Source organism: Chionomys nivalis, chromosome 21, assembly GCF_950005125.1.
Source record: "Chionomys nivalis chromosome 21, mChiNiv1.1, whole genome shotgun sequence".
Lineage (NCBI taxonomy): Eukaryota > Metazoa > Chordata > Mammalia > Rodentia > Cricetidae > Chionomys > Chionomys nivalis.
The window spans coordinates 25,254,557-25,275,490 of record NC_080106.1 but is presented as its reverse complement, the minus strand read 5'-3'; positions in this window follow the sequence as shown (position 1 = coordinate 25,275,490).

The following is a 20,934-nucleotide window of genomic DNA, read 5'->3' as shown; positions in this document are numbered from 1 at the left end:
CTCTGAAGATTTATTTCAAGACATTTTGTACTTCATTTAATACTTAGAAGAAGATTTACTCTTTATTGAACTCTACTCTGGACAGCCCAGAGAATCAGCGAATGATCTATGATAGTCATACTTTCGGTTTTGGATGAGTTTATTAAGTATATATCAAGTCAAAGTAAAAGAATAAGTAACAAATTATAGACAGGTAAATGATAGATGATCGATAGGTAGGTAGATAGATGATAGACAGACAGACAGACAGACAGGATAGATAGATAGATAGATAGATAGATAGATAGATAGATAGATAGATAGATAGATAGATAGATAGATAGATAGATAGATAATAGACGGGCATAGGTAGACAAGCAGACAAATATTGTCAATAACTAGAAAACCAAGTGGGGAAGCCCTGCAGCAGTAGACATCTGGAGTTCTGATGGAGAGCATCCTGGACAGAACACAGTACCCTTCAGGGGATGAGGTTTTCAAGTAGAAGAGCAAATAGAGACAGAGGGTTCATCAAAATAGGTGCTCACAATATCGAGCATAGCTGACTGGAGAGGTTGAGGCAATCAGCTGAAGTTCCTGATTGAGCTTTCTCTTCACGAATGAGTTTCCCATAGGTGAAGTTCCAGGTTTTATTTCCAGCATAGGAACTTTTATATCACGGGATAAACAACAGGGAACTCTTGAGGGAGTGGTTCACCTAGATGTTCTTAAGGACACCATGTTGTCACTTTATTGCTCTTTTCTCTCCTTATTACAGATTTAGACAGCTATCACACCCCAGATAGGAGGTCAGAGAGGGCGCTTAAAAAAAACACTACTGAATCTGAAGGAGGAGTCATCCTCACTTCTCGAGGCTGTGAGCTCAAACAAGGCAGGTTGGTGTATCAGTAAAATGTACACAAATTCTTATGCTGTGCCTCCAACTTTACAGAAAGCATAAAGTTTAACTTGTCCTGCAGGAAGTGTCATCTCTCATTCCCCTTTCCCAGGTGAGGACACATGGGGTCATAATGTTCAAATATATTGCTTGAGGCTTCATCATTTTAATAATATTGGTACCTCTAAGGCATGTGATATGTCCTGTAGTGCTTATAACACGCTTGGTTATTATTATAGCTTCAATCCCTGTAACCACTTCTGATGAACAGGGCGATACCATTGCAATAGCTGTGAGTCCTGAAATCCAAAGGATTAAGTTGAACTACGCAGGACTGCTTAGCAAGAAAACAGCTAGACTATTGAGATAAAATTCCAAACCATGTACCCTCACTCATGAAGTTTGATAATCTCATTGCTCTTACCAAAAGTCCGCAGCATTCCCCCAAGCCCAGGGGGACTGCGGTCTGCATTCTCAGGCAAGGCTATTTTCCCTCAAAGAATCCGTGTTTCATGAGAGCAGGGACCGGTGCCACAGTGCAAGGAACAGTGCCTGGCTGTTTTGAAAGGTTCAATAAATATTGCTGATACAATGACCCTTGGAGCATGGCACCGGGTTCTGCTTGGCAGGTGCTTGGGTAATGCCCATTTAGCCTCCTGTTCTTCAGGAGATCACACTACTTTGCAGCTCTGTGGACCACGCTGTGATGACTTTAGTAGAATTCTTTACTGGTCAAGGACATTTCACAACTCGAAAGGTGGAAATCAAACATCTCCCATGAAAACCTGATGAACAGATGTTTTTATTAAAACATTCAATGAAGAAACTCGAGACATGAAAACAAAAAAAACAAGTGCCCTGTGTTTCCTTATGTATTCCTTTAACCTGCTTAGACGTCAGCATCATTTTTAACTTTCCAGTTGAAAATGGGGATATTGATTCATGTTCACAACTACACAAAGAAGTCAGAAATAAAATTGCTGTTTTTTATTAAGAAGTACTCTGATCAGACTATGATCTGGCCCCATTGACATGCTGGCCTTATTCTGCCTTCAATTTGCAGGGCAAAAAGCAAAGCTAATTTAATGACATGGGGGACTTTGTAACCTGGCACCTCAGATCTTCATGGTAAATTTTATTTCCTGCCAAATAAGAATCCAGAGCCTATAGGTTGCATGAACAAAGAAAATGGAATGAAGTAATTTCTATGACTCATGGGTATTTTCTCCCTAGTGCTTAATTCTGAGAGCAATTTCTTCTGTGGATGGACGCCAGATTCTAATTGTTCCCTATTTATAACAAAATAAAAGTTCATTTAGGGATAAGATTATTGATTAACATTTCCACAAAATGATAGTCTTTGGATATATGCCCTCCTAGACAAGTCTCGATGGACAGGGTGCTATTGTTCCTCCCTGCAATCATTTTAGTGTCTTTCTTTGTTAATGGAAAAACCAGCCAACATCTTGATCCAACCAATAATCAGTTGCTCTAAGATCCACCCGCAATACACTTCCCAATGCAGACCATGGATCTTTCCTGCTTTCTGCCTAAGTTTCCTTGCATGGCATCCTTTTGATTCATTTCTTATTACTTTGCATGACTGTGTCCCTCAGTGAAATCTTTCAGAGTCTCCTAACTAGCTACCTCCTGCTTCAAACTTTCCAGCATGAGATCCAGAGAGAATACTCTGTTAGCAGAGGAGATTCCAGATATCTTGGCAATGTAGTTGGATTCATAAAAACTGCCAGCTATGAAGTATTTTCTTTGTGTGAGGCCCCTGACTTAGTGTACTGCATATATTGCCATATTTAATAATCAGAAAACTCTGCAGGGTAGGTGTTTTCATTATCTCTATTTTATAGAAGAGAGAACTAAGCCATGGGAAAGATTATATAAATTGCCCAACATTAATGAACTGGTATGTGGTAGTGACAGGAAACCACTGGGTTGGTCATTTAATGTCCTTGTTCATAACTCTCTCTCTCTCTTCTGCCTCACCAAGTACTTGGGTTAAATCAGTCTGGTCCGGAAACCCAGCTCCAAAGTGTGCTGAGCTCATGAGCACATGTAACCAATCTCAGTTTCCAAACCTTCTTTTTCTCCCTTCTACAATGAAAATTATAATATTTACTTTGAGGATTCTTCCTTGGAATTGAAGCCACTAATTGTTTTTGTTTTTGTTTTTTTTTTTAAGTCTCAGAGCTGGGTCTTGCAGGTCAATTGGTTGACTGAAAAGTCAGAACATTCCTAATGCTTTTCGTCTTCGCTATGAGTGACATCCAAGACCAGCTTCCCAGACACAGGAAAGCTCACTTCTTGAGTGTCGGTATGGTGTTACAAAAAAGTATAATTCAAAACCACATTTAATTTTTTTCCTTTTTTCTCTTGTTCCCATAATATAAAGTCTTTTTACTTAAAAAAAAAAAAAAAGGTAAATTCAAACAAAAACAGTCTGTGAGAAATACCTCCTTTCATCTCTCCAATCATGACGTTTATACTAATGCCTTTACTCAGATTTCCCTGCCCACAACCTAGATCTGAAAACAACCTCTTTCTTCTAACATCACATCTAGATGGTGGGGTTTCTTTTGAGCAATTTGAAGATGGCAAATGATGATGGAGCGTCCACTCACAACTGGGCTGCCCTCCTGAAGAGAAATGCACCACACAACACTTAACTGTTTCTCTTCTGAGGCTTGCTGGGAAAGTGTGGCCTCGGGTACAGGGCAGACAGCAGAAGGTAAGCCGAAAAGGATACAGTTTCCTCTTGCCTCCTAGAGTAATGAGATCGGTTTACCTTTTAATGGTTTGTTTTGTGCTTCAATTATCAGGGTCACTGTAAACCCCTTCAACACAGAGTAATCGGCCAGCTGTTGCAGGGGAAAGAAAGGTGAAAACAATGCCAGCTTCCAACGCCTCTGGACATGATCCAGGGGTGCCTTCAGAGAGCTGGAAATGAGTGCTGAAGGAAAAGAAGAGGGTCACTCAATTTTGTGCCCTGTTATTTTACAGAAGCTATGCACCAGGGGAATAGAATTGCAACTACCCCAGAAACCAGCCACAGCCAAGAGGATTTAACCCTCTTACTTTTGATCTTTTTTGGCCTTGCATATGTTACCCCCAAATCTCCCATCTGTTCACTCATGAGACCTTCAATATGTTATCCCTCCCCAAGGTATGACCTTCAGGTGTACCCCTGAGACACCGTCGAAGCAATGAGAGCTATTTTAGCATTTGCAGTTACTCATGCGATCACTTGTGACTCATTTATTGGTTCATTATTTCGGTCTTATGGCAAAATTGTAATTTTGCAATGTGCTGTTCTAGCTAGGGAAGAAAGGGGCATTATGAGGGGGGATGTTCTCAATAGTACTCCTTATCTCATTGTAGATCACCTGTGAGTAGTTAGGTACCAAAACAAGAACAGATATTAATTTAACCATTTTGATGCTTAAAAATTAACTTATCAGGTCAGCTAATGTGACAGTCACTTCTTCTCCCAAGAGATTAATAAGACCAGGAAATAATAGAGATCCTTAAGCATACTGGACACTGTCTTAGTGCTGACAATACAATATTGAACACATCAATGACTATGTTCTCAAGCGGGTTCTATTTCAGTACAGGTCACTCTATTAAAATGTATTCATGGAGATGACAACAAGGATGGGGAAAAGACTAGATTCTCTAGGACACCCAACACAACTGCTGTAACTCAGCAACTCAGCATCTCTCATGAAAAGGACAAGACAATGGAAAAAAGCAAAGAGGAAATGCCAGAGCACATGCATGAATAAACTCCCCAGATATGTTCTTTATTTTCCCAACAAAGCAGTAAAAAGTCTACACCAGAGGACACCTGAAGAGAGGTAGGATATAAAACATGACCTGAGAGTTCATGGCTTGATTGCTGGGTCTGTAGTTGCTTGTACTATTTTTGGAGCTTCTTGATATTAGATTGGGGAAATGTCTTAGCTCAGGAAGAAGGTTATTATAGCAAGACTTTAAATGTTCTGCCTTGTGTCCAGTTCCTTCTTTGCCCTTTACTTTCTGTCTTCCATGAGTTGAACATCCTATTTTCTGTCAATGAACACTGTCTTCATCCTCAATATGAAAAATAGAGAGAAAGCCAGTAAACTGATACATTGTTTCATTTGTAGATGGATTCCTTGGAGGCAGTAGAATGAAGGGTAAGCATTCAAGGAATCTTACTTAGAGTGGCCTAAGGTACTGACTGTCAATGGATCATTTTATCATTCACAAGACCCAGTGGTGTCTCTGCAGAAAAAAAAAAATAGTTGGTAGAACAATGATTTCGGAAGATTAGGAGCTGGATGGCAGGTGTAAACTAGGTTTGATATGAGCATAAATCTGACACCTAGGGTCTCATTAAGAGGGAAAGACTTGAAATGGAAAGAATTTCTAAGGAAGGAAATTGAGGCAAGAGATTAGAGATGATTGCACCCTTGAACAACACAGAGAGTTACAAGAGAAGATGTGCTGACCAGAGTTTACCCTAAGCCTTGTAGAGAGGAGAGCCATGTCAGTAAAAACAGCTGATATGCATCTGTTCTGTTGATGACTAGAATAGAATGATCCCAGTAGAAGAGCAGAATCAAGACTATAAGTTAACATCAGTGGGGGCAACAGTCAATGGAACAGAGAGTGAATATAGACAGGAACCAAAACTATAAAAAGATGCAACATGACTCTCATGGTTGGAGTACACAAATGTCCTGAGAGAGAGAGAGCAGCAATAGTTTTGGGGGAAAAAAGAACAAATATTGACTTGGAAGTGATCGAACTTGTGTTTGTCTTTAATCAAAGATAATTGATGATGGTTATAATGATATTGATGAATTTACCACTTGGAACTGTATTGGTTACTTTTATTATTACTGTAACCAAATACTGGACAACGAGCAACGTAAGAGAGAAAATTGACTTTGGCTCACAATTGGGGGTATGTAAGTCATTTGGTTGCAGTTAGTATTAGATAGCCCTACACTCTGACATAAAGAATACTATAGTCTTTAGCATATGCGACTTCTTTCTTGCTATAGCTCGTGGTTACTAAGGCATTCCTCAGCAAGCAGACATTCCACACATGAGAAATCTCCAAGATCCAAGATCCAGGATTCTCTACTGAGGTATCTGCTTCATTTTCATAGCTTAATATGCCTCACCTCAAACAACACTCAGTAGCTCCAATCAGGAAATCTGACCCTGCTACACATTTCCTGACCTATACTATGGGATCTTTGACACAAGCTTCCAATATCTGTAACTCTTAAACTTTATATGATTGAAAAACCAATACATGACAAATTCTGCTTCCAGTTCAAGTTGAGATGTAGCCTGTCTGCCTTAGTCCACAGCTTCAGCAGCCTCTGTAATGCCTTCAAAGCTGAATCTGAGGAAGCACTTCCCTAGGGTGACATTTTCAGTAGGGTACCTTGAAGGCTCTGTCTTTCCAGGCATTTCCTTTCAAATGAGTAGAGTGTTACTCCTCATTAATGAAACGAATCTCCGTAGCCACCGTGCCTACTTTATTCCCACTCATTTTTCCCTCAGCTTTATCTAGATTCAAACTCTTTCCCTTACCTAATTGCACATTTCTGTCTATGAACTTTAACTGGCTTCCTGTTCTTTCCCCCACAAAACTGCACATTTTCCATATCTTCCTGATCTTTCTCAATATAAACCTGGATAAATTTAGTGAGTGATAACAAGGCCAAATCCTGAACGTTATACTGAATGTTTTGAAATTTCCTCCACTAGATGACTGTTACTCATGAATTCAGTACCCCCCTAGCTTTCAGGGTATGAAAGGAACACTGGCTACTTTTGTGTAATGTTACATGAATGACTGATAAAGTCCTGGTGCTTCTCTGAAGCATCCTGCCCTGGCTCTCACTGCACCTGCATCAGCGTCCCGGCCTCTTGAGCTGGCTGCAGAATGGACTGTTGAGCTCTGTTTATGGTGTTTTGGTCTCCTGCCTGCCACCCCCAGGTCTTCTGCATTCTTTTCACGAACCCATTCCCCAGCACCTGAGACCCACATGGCTAAGGATCTCAGGGGAACAGCAACAACCCCGCTTCATTCCTCACCATTTTGCTTTTTATTTACTTTTCTTATCATTATAATCCAATATTTGAAGAAGAAGGATTTATTTTGGCTTATGAACTGAGGAGATGTAAGTCCACGGCAGCATAGGAAACCTAATGACAGCTGAATCCTGGGAGCAGGAGCTGTTGGTATCTGTTTCCTTCTGCATGGATCAGGGGACAGAAGCAGGGTGAGACACCATCCAGGCTATAGGCAACCCCACCCCTCTAAGGTCCTCTTCCTCCAGCTAGGCATCCCTCTTGACAGGTTCAAGCACCTCCTGTAACAACACCACCAGTGGAAACTCAAGTGTTCAAAGCCGGGAGCCTGAGGCGGGAATTTCAAAGCCACATCAGAATAACTCATATGTGGGTTAGTAAAATGCATGAAATTCCCTGAAAAAAAAAGCTTCACATTCACTAATCAGTCTTCCGGGCTGCTTGAACTGACTAGACTTCAATGACTGTGAGGTGGGGGTGGAATTTTGCGGGTCCAAAGTCTAATTAAATTTTCTCCTGGGATGTCTTCAGCGTTTTTAATAGCCATTCCTCGAGACTGGTGATATATACGGCTAGGCAGTTTACAGCATACACTTTGCTTTCAGAAGATGGATGTTTAGTTCTCAGCACCCATATTCAGCAGCTCACAGCCATCTGTAACTTCAACTTCAGAGGATTCAACACCCGCTTCTGGCTTCCCTGGGCACCTGCATGCATGTGTACATACAAACAGACGCACACTCTCACCTCACGAGGGATAAGAAGCAGTTTATCTGTAGCAAATTGTGAATGACCATGGGCCAGGTTATCCTAAATTCCATAGTCTAATTTGGCAATACTTTGATAAAGTTTTCTATAGTAATATAACAACAAAAATCATAAATTAAGGCACTTTTCAAATTTAGTGATAGAAACATTAGTCAGGCAGATTAAAGTAAAGCAGGAAAAATTTTTTGCATTTAGTTGGCCACACTTAGTGTGCTGAGTTAATATATGTCAAAGGGTTTCATCAGTTAGGCACAAGGATCTAGGTCCAGTCACACACAGAGCTAGGCAAGCAATCCCTAGTCACCCCCACCCCATGTGTGTGTGTGGAAACACAAATGTTCTTGGTCATTCATGTATGTGAATGTATGCCTAGACAGAATTTCAGATATCTAAGGGCAACCTTAGGCATCTTCCCTTGGGCCTTCTACCGTCTTCAAAGTCATGTATGTGTGTGTGTTTGCTGTTTTCCAGGGTGTGCACTAGGTTAACTATCTGGTGGGCTTCTAATGAGTCTCCCGTCTGGTTCCCACCCCTTGGTAGAAGCCCTGGAATTGCAAACGCTTTTGCTGAACTTTTCCATGGGTTCTGGGAATTCTAAGACAGGCCTTCACTCTTTCACAGCTAGTGTTTTGTGCACCAAGCCGTCTGTTTAGCCTCTGCCCTGTTACATGAGAGCTCTTTCCCAGTCCTTCGGTTTGACACTCAAATTTCTTCAGAAAACCAACAAACCCAGTCACCACAACCATAACAAACAACAGAAAAACAATAGCTAACAGCTGCGATTAGTCGAAGCCAATCATTCTAATACTTTAGAATATCTCATTAAATCTTCAAAATCAATTCTATCAGATAAAAACAAACTGTTACTGTATCTGTTTTGCAGGCTTAAGCATGGAAAGTAGAGAGAAATGCAGTGCTTTGGCCAAAGCCACAGATCCAGCCTATCATAATTCCCAAGACTTCCTTTGAGAATTGTATTGTCTGGCCCATCCTGTGTTTAGTCTTCTGCTATGTGGCCCAGTGAGCTGTGGCACCCAGCATGCAGGTTCTGCCTTTGGGAAGGAAGGAAGGAAGAACACTGGTAGGCTGTGAGACATAAATCTCAGCCTTATAACCCAGGAGCCTCCACTCTAAAACCATAACTCCACATCCATCAGTCTGAGGCCTGGGAGTGTTATTAGTGAAAGCACTGGGGATAATTCCTTCCAGGAAGGAGCTCTTTGCTCTGTGATTCATTAAAGACGCCCCCCTCTCAGGCTGCCTCTTGCTGAGGTGCCAGAGGCTCATTTTCGCAGCAGTGAGGGAACATTTCTTTGTCCTCCAACAACAGGGGTTCCAATGAAGACTTTTGATTTCCATTTCCCTTTCTAAGAGGAAGGCCCAGAAGCAAAATTCTCATTAAATATTTATTGCCTTCTCCCACCCTTCTCCCAGTGTGTTAGGCCCCAACAAACCTCCTTAATCACAGGGCAATCAAACCCTTAAGAGCTGAAAGTGCTGACTGAGAAGGGAGGGGATACCAGACATACAGGGGAGAAGGGTGGAAGGCAAGGGGATTTCTTCTAGATGGGAAAGAACCACACAATGGCCAAGTGTCCAGGAACATAACATCAAAACTGAACCAACTGGGAATGGAGAAAGACATCCTGCAATAGCTGCCCCTTGCCAGCAAGCGTCACAATCAGGCTCTTCAAGCCAGCTGAAATGGATTTTTTTCCCTTCTGTTTCTGATTGACCACTTATTTCAAGGGGCTTTTGGGGTTCTTCTAACAGCCCTATCTTATGCTGAGTGGTTAAGAACCTTTCTGCCTCTTAGGCTTTGGAAACTTAGTGACCCACTAGTACCTGGGCCGTTGTGATGATGACAGAAACATGTCCGTCACCCATGTGAATTGCGCCCATCAGTTCTGAGCCCTCGTTTCCTCTTCTCTCAAACAGGTGCACACGGAGCCTCCTCCACCCTTGTATGATTCAGAATCGCTCCCTGTTTATATCTGAAGAGATGTGGTGAATGAATCACGGTGTGACGCTTAGTCTTTGTTTTCAGCTAGGCTGGATTTAGAATCCCTGAAGAGACAGAAGAGGTATACAACTCTGGGTGCAGCAGAGAAGGCATTTCTAGGGAAAATTAACTATGAAGAAAGATTTCACTCTGAATATGGGAACTATCATAGCCTAGATTGGAGATCCAGGAAGATGTAAAAGGGGGCGAAGAAAGGCAACTGAGAACCAAAGTACCTGCTTCTCTGCTCCCTCTCCTGCAGACACGTGGACCGCTTTGCTATTCTCTTTAAGCCACAATGGACTGAGTCCTCTGAAACTGTGATCCAGAGCAAGTACCTCCTCCTTGACATTGTTTCTGTCAGGTATTTTGTTGCAACACATAAACAAATAAATATATTGGGGGCTGTGGAAATGTGGGTTTTGCTGAGGAGGTAGCAAGCAGACTGAGAGACACATCTCTCTATTTAAGACTCTCACTACCTCTTACTTTTCCTCAGGACGTTTAGACCCTAGTCTTGCTCTTCTGTGGTCAGTCAGAAATAAGCTGATGCTCTTCCCTACCCGCTTTGTTTTTTTGATACAAATTTTCTCTGTGTTGCCCTACTTATCCTAAAACTCTATCTGTAGGCTGGCCTTGAACTCACAGAGATCTGCCTACCTCTGCCTCCTGAGTGTTGGGATTAAAGGTGTGCACCACCACTGCCTGGCTGTGATTGTATTTGGACATTTTTTATTTGTTACTACTTAAAACGACATTTCCTTGCAGTTTGGGGAAGTGAAATATGAGCTTGATTCCTTGATGTGTGTGGGTTTTTTTTTTTTTTTGGTTTGGGATAATAAAATTCAATTTTCTTTTCAGCTGTGAAATCAACAAAACCTGTGAAACTCCTCGCTGTAGGTGCTAGAGAGATGGAACAGTGAGTAAGAGCAATGGTTGCTCTTCCCAAGAACAGGAATTTGATCCCAAGAACCCAAAGGGCAGCTCACAACAGTCTGTAACTCTAGTTCCAGAGAATATGTTCTCTCAAGGCTTCCATGGGCACCAGAACACATATATATATATATAAAAAATACACAGATATGTATGGGATCAAAACACCCATACACATAAAAAATAATTCAAACCATCTCATTGGAATTGGATAAGTAGAAATTCAAAGAAATGGAGGACCTTGGCTTTTGAAGTTGCCAGTTGATACCTGCTTGTGTACTCAAACTTTTCAGGTGCCTGCAGACACTGTTAAGTTCTTTCTATTTGTAGTTACCACCCACACCCATGCTCTGGCATCTTATCAACACTCCTGGGAAGAATAGCTGGAAGGAGTTGCTGACATTCATGAAAGTTGCGCCCGTACCACTGATAATTATAAGGAGAGTGGGACCCACAAAGAGGAAGGGGTTAGGACATTATTTATTCTCCTGAATTCCAGGTCTACTACCATACTGGAGTACTGAGAATCAGTTTCCCCAGAAGGAAAAGGCTAAGCAAAGCTACTTTAGTGCTAAATAAATAAAATTTGCATGTTCAAATTATCACCTGCCACTCCTGTCACGGTGTGCGCATGTTCTTAATCAATCGCAAACATAAGTAGGCAAATAATGGAAGACCCATAGACATAGCATTTATGAGACAGGGCTCAAATTTGCAACCCTGCAGCTTAACAGCAGAGGAGAAAGGAGAACTTTAGTTAGGGAAGCAGAGAACGTCCTGAAACTGTCTCTAGAGAGTGAGTAAGCAAAGCAGGAAGTCCATATTTGGCTAGCTCACAACAGGTGAGGTCCACCTGCTGAGACTGGGTAGTGAGAATCTTGCTGGATGACTGAGATTGCCCCACTCCATATGGTATCCTATTGCCTTAGTAACATAGGGTTGTAACTCTGGTTATTGTGTCCTAACAGAGGAATCTTGGTACAAGACCTTGTCATGAGCAGAACTTACTATTCATAAAGGAATAGCTCAAGATTTGATGACAGTTAAATGTCTAGAAACATTTTCAGAAATGGAAGACAGTCCTCTCTGTATCAAACTCACACAGGAAAAAGTCACTGATGGAAGCCAGATCAATGGAAAATACTGCATTTGGGGAGTAGCACCCCAGGGAATATCTCTCTATGCATCCTTATGAGTCTTGGTGTGGTATTTTAGAACACACATTTCTTCTGAAAAAAAAATTAATTGCTTATATTCTATGAGTTCTTCCAGGTCTTGTAATTCAGTACTTTATGCATGAATTTCATTGGTTCCAATGAGGCCATCAGGCCAGTCTTGTCTAGTCTGGAAAATGGAAAGTACCAATTGCCTTAGACAAATCAGTGTCTTCTCTCCAGGGGATTTTAACTCTTTTGGTACCAATGGGCTAAATGTGAAGAATGACTTTGCCAAAGAAAACCCTTAACACTTAATTACCAGGAAAACCAGACTTAAAAATAAAAGTACAGAACTATCTATAGACACTTATAAAAAGCTGATGATAGTCTATCTACTATAAAAGAAAATATATAAATTCCACAAATAAGCTTATACAAGGAATCAAAAGATTCAAAGATCCCATGAGGCATATGGTTGATCCTAGTTACTGTCATTACTGTCATGACTAACTTTTTAAGGAATTATTCTCAAATGATCCTTACCTGGCAAGAGCTCTCCGAGTGAAAAGAGAAATGCAGATGCTCTGTTTGAGCCAAGACAAGAGAGACGTCCCTCCTATAATTCCATCTAATCATGTTACCCTCTAGTTTAGATGTACACACAATGCAAAGGTACTTCTGTACGTTGTTTACAGAAACAGCCCTTTTGGAAGTAAATTCAATAATATAAAATTCAGGAGTGTTAAACTGCTAATATCCTTTGACCCAGAAAGCCCAGTTCTGGAAATATAGCCTAAAGAAATCAACAAAAGTACAAAATAGCTTGATGCGCAGATATGTTAATTGTCACACTTGTAAACTAAATAGAAAAGCGTCAATGATCATAGATGGCCAATGGTTATATAAATTGTGTAACACATTTTCTGAGTTGTCAAATGATGATTAAAGGCTCTATTAGAAAATATTGACACAACTCAGGAAATATTACTGTTATAATGTTGAAAGAAACAAACCCAAGTATTAGTTTGAATAAGCAATATATTCAGTGTTGCTTGTATATAGGACTGTAAAGTACACTGATTTATGAAAATATTTACTAAAAGGAATGGCATAAAATTGCCCTTGAGCCTGAGTGAGTTCATGCTTCTTTCCCATCTCTGTTTTTCTCATTCTTTTCTGACTACAATAGACTTCATAAAAAAATTTCTTGAAATGTACAAATCAATGATAAATGAATGCATAAATTACCATACACATAAAGTTATATGAATCCTGGAGGTAGCAGGGGAAGAGTGGTCATGTAAATGAGGTTTTTGAAAATAAAAATAGAATTTGAGCAAGACTAAATTAAATGGTGGCCTTCCACTAGTACTGAATATCACTCTTATACTTGAGAGACAATGAGTGAAGGCAAGATATATTGACCTTAATAATCTCAGAACACTGTCTACATCTGAAATAGATTAATCAAACGTCTCTTATCATACTAGTTAATGACTCTGTAAATACAGATAATGTAAAGTTTGGTGAATTTAAGTGAAGTTATGGTTTGTACTCAGATGGAGGACCTGTGAGTGTTGAGGCTCCTAGTTTTCCAGCAGAAGATGGAAGATGCAGACTTTGTTAGATGATCTAGAAAAAAAAAACATAAACCTGGAACACCAGAAAATGAGTTAAAACAAATAGCACATGACTTGGTTCTCCAAGGTCGTCGATACCTAAACTGTGAGCTCATCCTACATGTTTATGTGACATGCAACTTAAGAAATGATGGAATTATAAAATGATATTGATATATGCAGAAGCTTCTGTCTCATCAAGGATAACTCCTCCACAGTTAACTACTACCAAATTTCTAGAACTGAGAGTTTCTCATAGGACTTGGTATATTCGTTGTTCATGGCTGTCCAACCTGCCCAACCTATCTCCTGTCTCATTCAGATTAGTATAATCTTTTTTCTTAAAGGGCAATGACAGTGTTTGCTATGAAGAGCATATCAGATCATGCCACCCCATGGAGGACTTCACACTACTTCTACAATAAAGGTACACATGCATGACATGGTCCTAGAGACCCTTTTGGTCACATCCTTCACTGGACTACATCTCTCCTTTCACTCTGAGTCATTCTCACAGTCCTCTCTTGGCTTTTATATGTCTTGCTATGATCAAGACTGTATAGCAAGTGGACTAATTCACAATATTCAGGTATTTACTAAAACACCCGTGTCAAATTTGCTTTAAAAAGTATCTTTTAGAAGGGATTAACATTTAAATCAATAGATCTATAGTATACTGGGCCACATTTAGTCAGTGAAAGAATTTAAGAGAAAAAAAAGGAAGGAAGGAAGGAAGGAAGGAAGGAAGGAAGGAAGGAAGGAAGGAAGGAAGGAAGGAAGAAAGGAAAAAGGAAAAAAACCTGTAGGTTTTCTAAAGAAAAAAAAATTCTTTTCTAGAGAACATTTGAACTTGACCTGCTTTGCTGTGGCTGTCCAGACTGCCAACCTACCTGCTGATTTTAGACTTGCCTTTTCCTGTAACTGCATGATTAATTTCTTGAAGTAATTCCCTCCTTTACACACCCCATTGGTTCTGTATCTCTAGAGAATCCTACTTAATATAGGCCCACAGTCGAAGGAGTTTTTCTACTTTATAAGTTACTTCTCACTCCACCTCTGACCTTCCTGAATCTCCATACTACACTCTGTCAAAATACCTCGGCTTGCCAAGCACAGAAACTGCACACACATTTGCATGATCACTGAAAATATCTACCTCTTTCTCAAAAAGGGAGTTTCGACTCATTTTGGAAGCATCCTTCATATGCTTAGCACCAGTGAAAAAGCCCTGCATGAGCTATGATGTCTTCTCGGGGGAAGACATTCTGAGAAAGTCTAATCTGTTCTACCTCCTCTATTTGATGGATGGAGAAACTAGGGCCCATAAACACAAAAATGTGTTGTGACCATATCAACTGGTTTTGCAATTATATCCAATTATTTCTTTTGTGCTGTGAATTATTTTTAAAGACACACGGTGCCTTAGATAATTAGTAGTTGTCAATCCTAAATGCTAAGCAATGTGGAAAATATAATTATCCAAACCTATCCAGAGCACTCTCTTATCTTCATTCTCTCTCACAGTGAGAAGAGGATATTGGAGTGTGGTCTTTGAAGTAAAAAAGAAAAGCAGACGGATCAGTATTTATTTTTACGGCACTAAACCCTTGGAATACATATGAGCTGAGAAATCCATGTGTGTGATAAATGAAAATAAAAGTCTATTGCCCACTCGTCTGTGATTTGCACTCATCCATTAATAGAAGAATTCAAATGATAATTGCAAGGTATCTGTTCAGCCAGAGGCTCTGTGCTAGGCGCAGTGAAGGAACAGATAGACACAAAATAAACTGGTCCCAACCTCAAGTTTCTTCCATCTACTCTCCTGCAATTGAATGTAAATTGCAATTGAGGATTTCGGGTATAGAAGAGGTGTGATGTTTAGCGAGATTCAGGAATAAGGTTTTGAAAGATAAAAGGGCTTGAAACATGGAGGACTATGTAAAAGACCCTTCAGTATTCCCACAGAATAAAATAGGAGAAGCAAAGGTCTGACGGCCAGAAAAAAATAGCACACAAATTTTTATTTGGCTTTATTTTGTGTCTAGGAAGGTGGGTGAATTCTTGCCTCTATTCATTTATTCACTTATAAGTACATTTATTCATCTGTTATTCATTCAGTAATTATATATCGGATACTCCCTTAGTGCCATTCACTAAGTTAGAGCTTAAGGTAAAGCAAATCACAATTTTCTTGGTTCCTGCTCCTGGAAGTTTCCAGTGTCATAGCTGATATGAATTTTAGCTACACACAAATACTGCTATTTGTAAAATTATTGACTAAGACAAGAGCTGTATAGAAAGGGAGCAAGTCTGGTGAGGACAGATGGCAAAGGAGTCTAACATGGTGCCCTCTCTAGGGACAAGAGTATGTATGATGAGAAGGAAAAAGGATGGGCATTGAGGAGGAGGATTTAGATTATCCAAAAAGAGAGAAGCAGGCAAATAACAGCCACTGCCTGCTTCTAATTTTAGGGATTTGTTTTCCTTAAGTCTCTTTATTGCTTCATTGCTGATATTGAATGCTAATCCACATAATAATGGCTGTCTGTTTTGACTGCATAGTAACAGATGTACATGTAATTTCTAGAGCTGCTAACTTTGACTCCCTCACCCAAGACTCAAGCTGGATTGATCTAAACTGAGCTTGGGCAGTAACTTTTTATTCAAAGTCCTCCAGAAGCTTCAGTTGTCAGATGGGTTTGAGAACATCACCCACCACCAAGTTACTAAGTGGTTAATTCCCCCAGCTCTATGAAACTGTACCTGGTAAGGGCAGAAAACTTTGAAAATATAGGGGCTGGCAATATCTTAGTCTTTTCAAACCTTACCCCAGTCCAAGCTTGTGCTTTGTGACTCTATGCTCACCCAGGGAACATCCTCATTATGCTAAATTAAATATCTAGAACATCATGATAGAATTCACCTTCATGACCTCATTAGGAAAAGTGAGTTACTTCCTGCTGTTTCCCACAGTGCTTTGGGGCATCTCTCATGGCATATGTACCTTTAATTTGTTGATATTTCTGATTTCTGACTCTCCTCTTCCTCTCTCTCTCTCTCTCTCTCTCTCTCTCTCTCTCTCTCTCTCTCTCTCTCTCTCTCTCTCTCTCCTCCATGTGTATGTGTGTGTGTGTCGCTCTTTTTTTCTCTCTTGCTGTCTTCGCTCCATTTCTGTAGTTTAAGATCTTCTTGGTGGTCTCCAAAGTTCTTCCTGGAGTTCATTATCAATGTCTCCACATACACATTCTGTAACTGCTGGAAAAGCAGATATTTTATAGAGATCTTAGGGATGGTGTATTTCAACACCAGCACCTCTGAGACAGATTAAAAACAGGCCATGGAGCCGGGCGGTGGTGGCGCACGCCTTTAATCCCAGCACTTGGAAGGCAGAGGCAGGCGGATCTCTGTGAGTTCGAGACCAGCCTGGGCTACAAAAGCTAGTTCCAGGACAGGCTCCAAAACCACAAAGAAACCCTGTCTTGAAAAAAAGCAAAAATAAATAAATAAATAAATAAATAAATAAATAAATAAATAAAACAAGCAGGCCATGGAAGATTATATGGGGAAGTAAAGAATACAGGACATAATCCCTTTCAAAGTGGGTGTTTTTATTGTTATTATTAGTCTTTGGTTAGGGCTTCAGTCTTCTCATGTGTCAGGTGTTTCAAAATACAAATTATATTAAACACTATAACAAGTCTCATAGTGAGCAGATCAGAAACCATGGATATACAAATTGGAAAACAAAAAGAGGCAGCCATTGCCAAATCCGCTCAGGATCACAATAGTCAAAGGTAAGTCTCCTTTGAACTCTAGTCTGAGCTGCATGCAGAGTGGCCCTTCGGTACATTCTCTGCACTTCTGCTTTGCACCCCTCTTTCCTCCAGTCTAGACTCTGAATACTAGGGAGCCAAGCTCTCTTATATTATACAAATAAAACACAGATCCTGATCATGTTGAATATTTTTCTGTCAACTTGACACAAACTAAAGTCATTTGGGAGGAGGGAGCCTCAATTAAGAAAGCGCTTCCATAAGATCTGGCTGTAGGTAAGCTTGTAGAGCATTTTCTGAATGAATGATTGATGGGGAAGACCCAGAACACTGTGGGTGGTTCTCTCCCTGGGCTGAAGGGCCTGGGTTTTTTTTAAGAAAGTAGGCTTAACAAGCCATGATGAGCAAGTCAGCAAACAGCACCCCTCCATGGCCTCTGCACCAGTTCCTGCCCCGGGGTTTCTGCTTTATTCGAGCTTCTGTTCTGACTTCCTTCAATGATGAACAGCAATGTGGATATGTAAGCCAAATGAACCTTCCTGCCCCAACTTACTTTTGGTCATGCTGTTTCATCATAGCAATGGTAACTCTAACCAAGACACTGACCCTTTAAAAATGTTAAGCAGACATCTAAGGGGGGAAAAATCTTTCCTTTATTTATAAAATGATGAAAACATTATTTCCTTGATAAATTGATAGGGAATTAATCTAAAGCCCACTGGAAAATCTTGTATGCCTGAGATCAAAGATGACTAGCGAGTCACCTCATTTCTCAAAACATTAGGATTTCATTGCATACAATGAAAGTGAATTGTATAGCCTTCATGTACCTCCCTGAGATATCTGCCTGGTTTAAAAACTCTTTCTCTATGCCTAATCCCATGGAAGATGAATTCTTGCTGAATCTGTCTATTGAGGCAGGATTTCTTTCTGAAATTAACTGGGGTCCATTAGTTTGCTTATTATGTACTTTTAGAAGCATCCATTCAGTATTTATTAGCATCTGCAGTATGTTTATGTCACTACACCTTGTAAATATAAAGAGCACGACAGCAGAGTCCACTGCTCTAAGAAAGAGAGCAATCCTCTGAGGAAACAAAAACAATTTTAATACAATATAGAGAGTATGTGAATAGACATATTCCCAAGGTGAAGTGATTGCCCCTAAGGAAGAAACTAAAGGTGTTCGGCTGAATGCCTGTGGTGGTACAGATCATGAATTATAGAAGTTCTCTTAGGTAAAATGCCAGATGTAATCAGTCTTAGGAGTGACTAGACAGTCTTTAGTGGTAGTTGTAGAAGAAGAAGGAGGAGGAGAAGGAGTAGAAGAAAAAATGATGTAGAAACTGAAAGGACACATCTGCTTTTTTCCTAGTGCTAAGAAATAATGTTGACTTCTCTAAAATGTATAAATGTAGTCTTCTAGGTCTATGACATATCAAGAAGATTCTGAGAGGCAGAAATACAGGTTGTCATTTGGTGGGTGATATATCCAAAAGATTCCTAGCCACTTCTACAACTGGGTAGATAGCTTCTCAAGGACGAAGCTTTATTCAGATTTCAGGGTCTCTTTGCAGTTTGTACCCTGAGAATCTGCCTTTCTGCACTGTTGGATTTGTAAGGCAGACTCTGGTGTATGTCTACTGTCTGATTTGGGTGTATCCTTCAACAGAAATTTTCCCAGCAACTTATCACAGCTCCCACTCTTGTTATGGCAGCACTGTCAGTGTCTCCAGTGGGGTAGGTGTTGCCCTTAGATTAGTTATCTCTGCTTTTTTCTCATTGTTGTTGCAGTTGGCAGTAGACCATTCTCATCACTAGAGGAGGAAGGAGGGAATGAGCACCAGCTTCTTTCTCCTCCCATCAGGACTTCGTGGACAGACATTGGCCTCCAGTGAACTGAGAGATAAGAATTCTTGTTTCATCTTTCAAGTCCCTGATGGCGAGAACAATTCAGTAATAAATCAGAAAAGACTAGATGGTTATGAGGTTTAAGTCTTCTTTGTAGCTTTTGGACAAACTTGGATTCATGTCCTGCTTCTGACACTTTGTGGTTTGGGGTGTTTATAAAATAGCCTCTTTTTCCTTTAGTTCTGTAAATGAAGACTGTAATGAGCATTGAAGCTTATCTGGAGATTCAGTGATATGCGCTCCTAAATTAATAACATCCTGAATTAAATTAACCTATATTAAAACAATTATCTGTGATATCATATAAGTCAGAGAGAACCAGCTCATGATTCCTACCTTAAATATCAAAGAGAGAGAGAGAGAGACAGAAACTGGGAGATAGAGAGAGGGTGAACATTGGACTGAGTACTAGACTTTCTCTCATTTTAGCTGCCTCTGTGATACATGAAAAAATTACATAACTATCTATGCTGTATGTAAGATATGTAAGCAAACATAGGAATTGAACCAGAACTTATGTTTCCTTGAAAAAGACTGATCCCAACATATACCAACCTTGATCGGAGGAACAGCCTGTTGTTGTAATATAGTTGATTACACTGTGAACCCCGAGTTTGCTTTAATTAAATAAAACGCTCAGAAGTAGTCATAGAGAGTTAAAGGGAGTCAAAAAAAAAATAGAGAAACCCACAGAAAGTATTAGCAAGGGACTTTGATTGTGGAGGTTCTTTTTGGTTTGGGGAGTGGAACAGATATCTTCTTGCTTCAGCACTGGCTAAGGAGGAAGGTCTGCTGGTTGCTTCTTGGCCTTTCTGAGCTAGCAGGTTTTCAATTGAGTATATGGATTCCAAGACTTTTTTGGTAAGATAGAATGACAGAGACTTAATTAAAAGAGTACATTTGGCAGCAGAAGCAGGTGCAGTTCCAGCAGGACACAGAAGTCCCTACCAGGCCTCAGTCCAAGCAGTGGGGCAGTGAGTATAGAGCCCCAGTCAGTAGCTGGAGCAGCAGTGCATTCGGGTGTAGCTGCTGTGCCAACAATAACACAATAATAACGTTTTTATTGTTTAGGACAAAACAAAGCTCTGGTAAGTTTCCTTATATACCTTGACATACTCAGATTATGCACACATTTTTATTCTTTTAAATTTAGAAACCTTCCATTAGCAACTCCCTCCATAATCTAGCAGAGTGTGTGCATGTGGTTTTCACACATTTGACTGCTTACTACATAGCACCATTAAGTATTCCCATGAATCAATAAGGGAACATGCCTACGTAATTATTTCCATAGTCAATTTTATGCAAATAATACATGGAATAAATAAAAGGAAAGCTGAATGTGTCGATGAATAAAAGCATACCCCTTATTCTTCTCAAACTGTTACTAGATTTACATCGTCTCAGAGTATAAAGAGAGGGAGGAACAGAAGAAGAGAGGGAGGGAGGGCAACAGAGACCCCATAGAATTTCAGAGACAGAAGGATTTTAAAATCTATTCCTTAAGAGAATCTTTGTTTAATATCCTAACAATGGATGCCTATATTGAAGGATGGAGAACCCAGAGCTTTGTGTGCAACACATTGCATCTCTAGACAATATCTTATATAAGGAGGTTTTCTTTCTGTTAATAAGCCTGAATTTCATAGAGACCTAAAATGTAAGACAACTTGATTGAGGTGGTGGACTTCTTGTTCAGAGGCCACAGTTAAACCAGTGCGTGTGTGTGTGTGTGTGAGAGAGAGAGAGAGAGAGAGAGAGAGAGAGAGAGAGAGAGGAG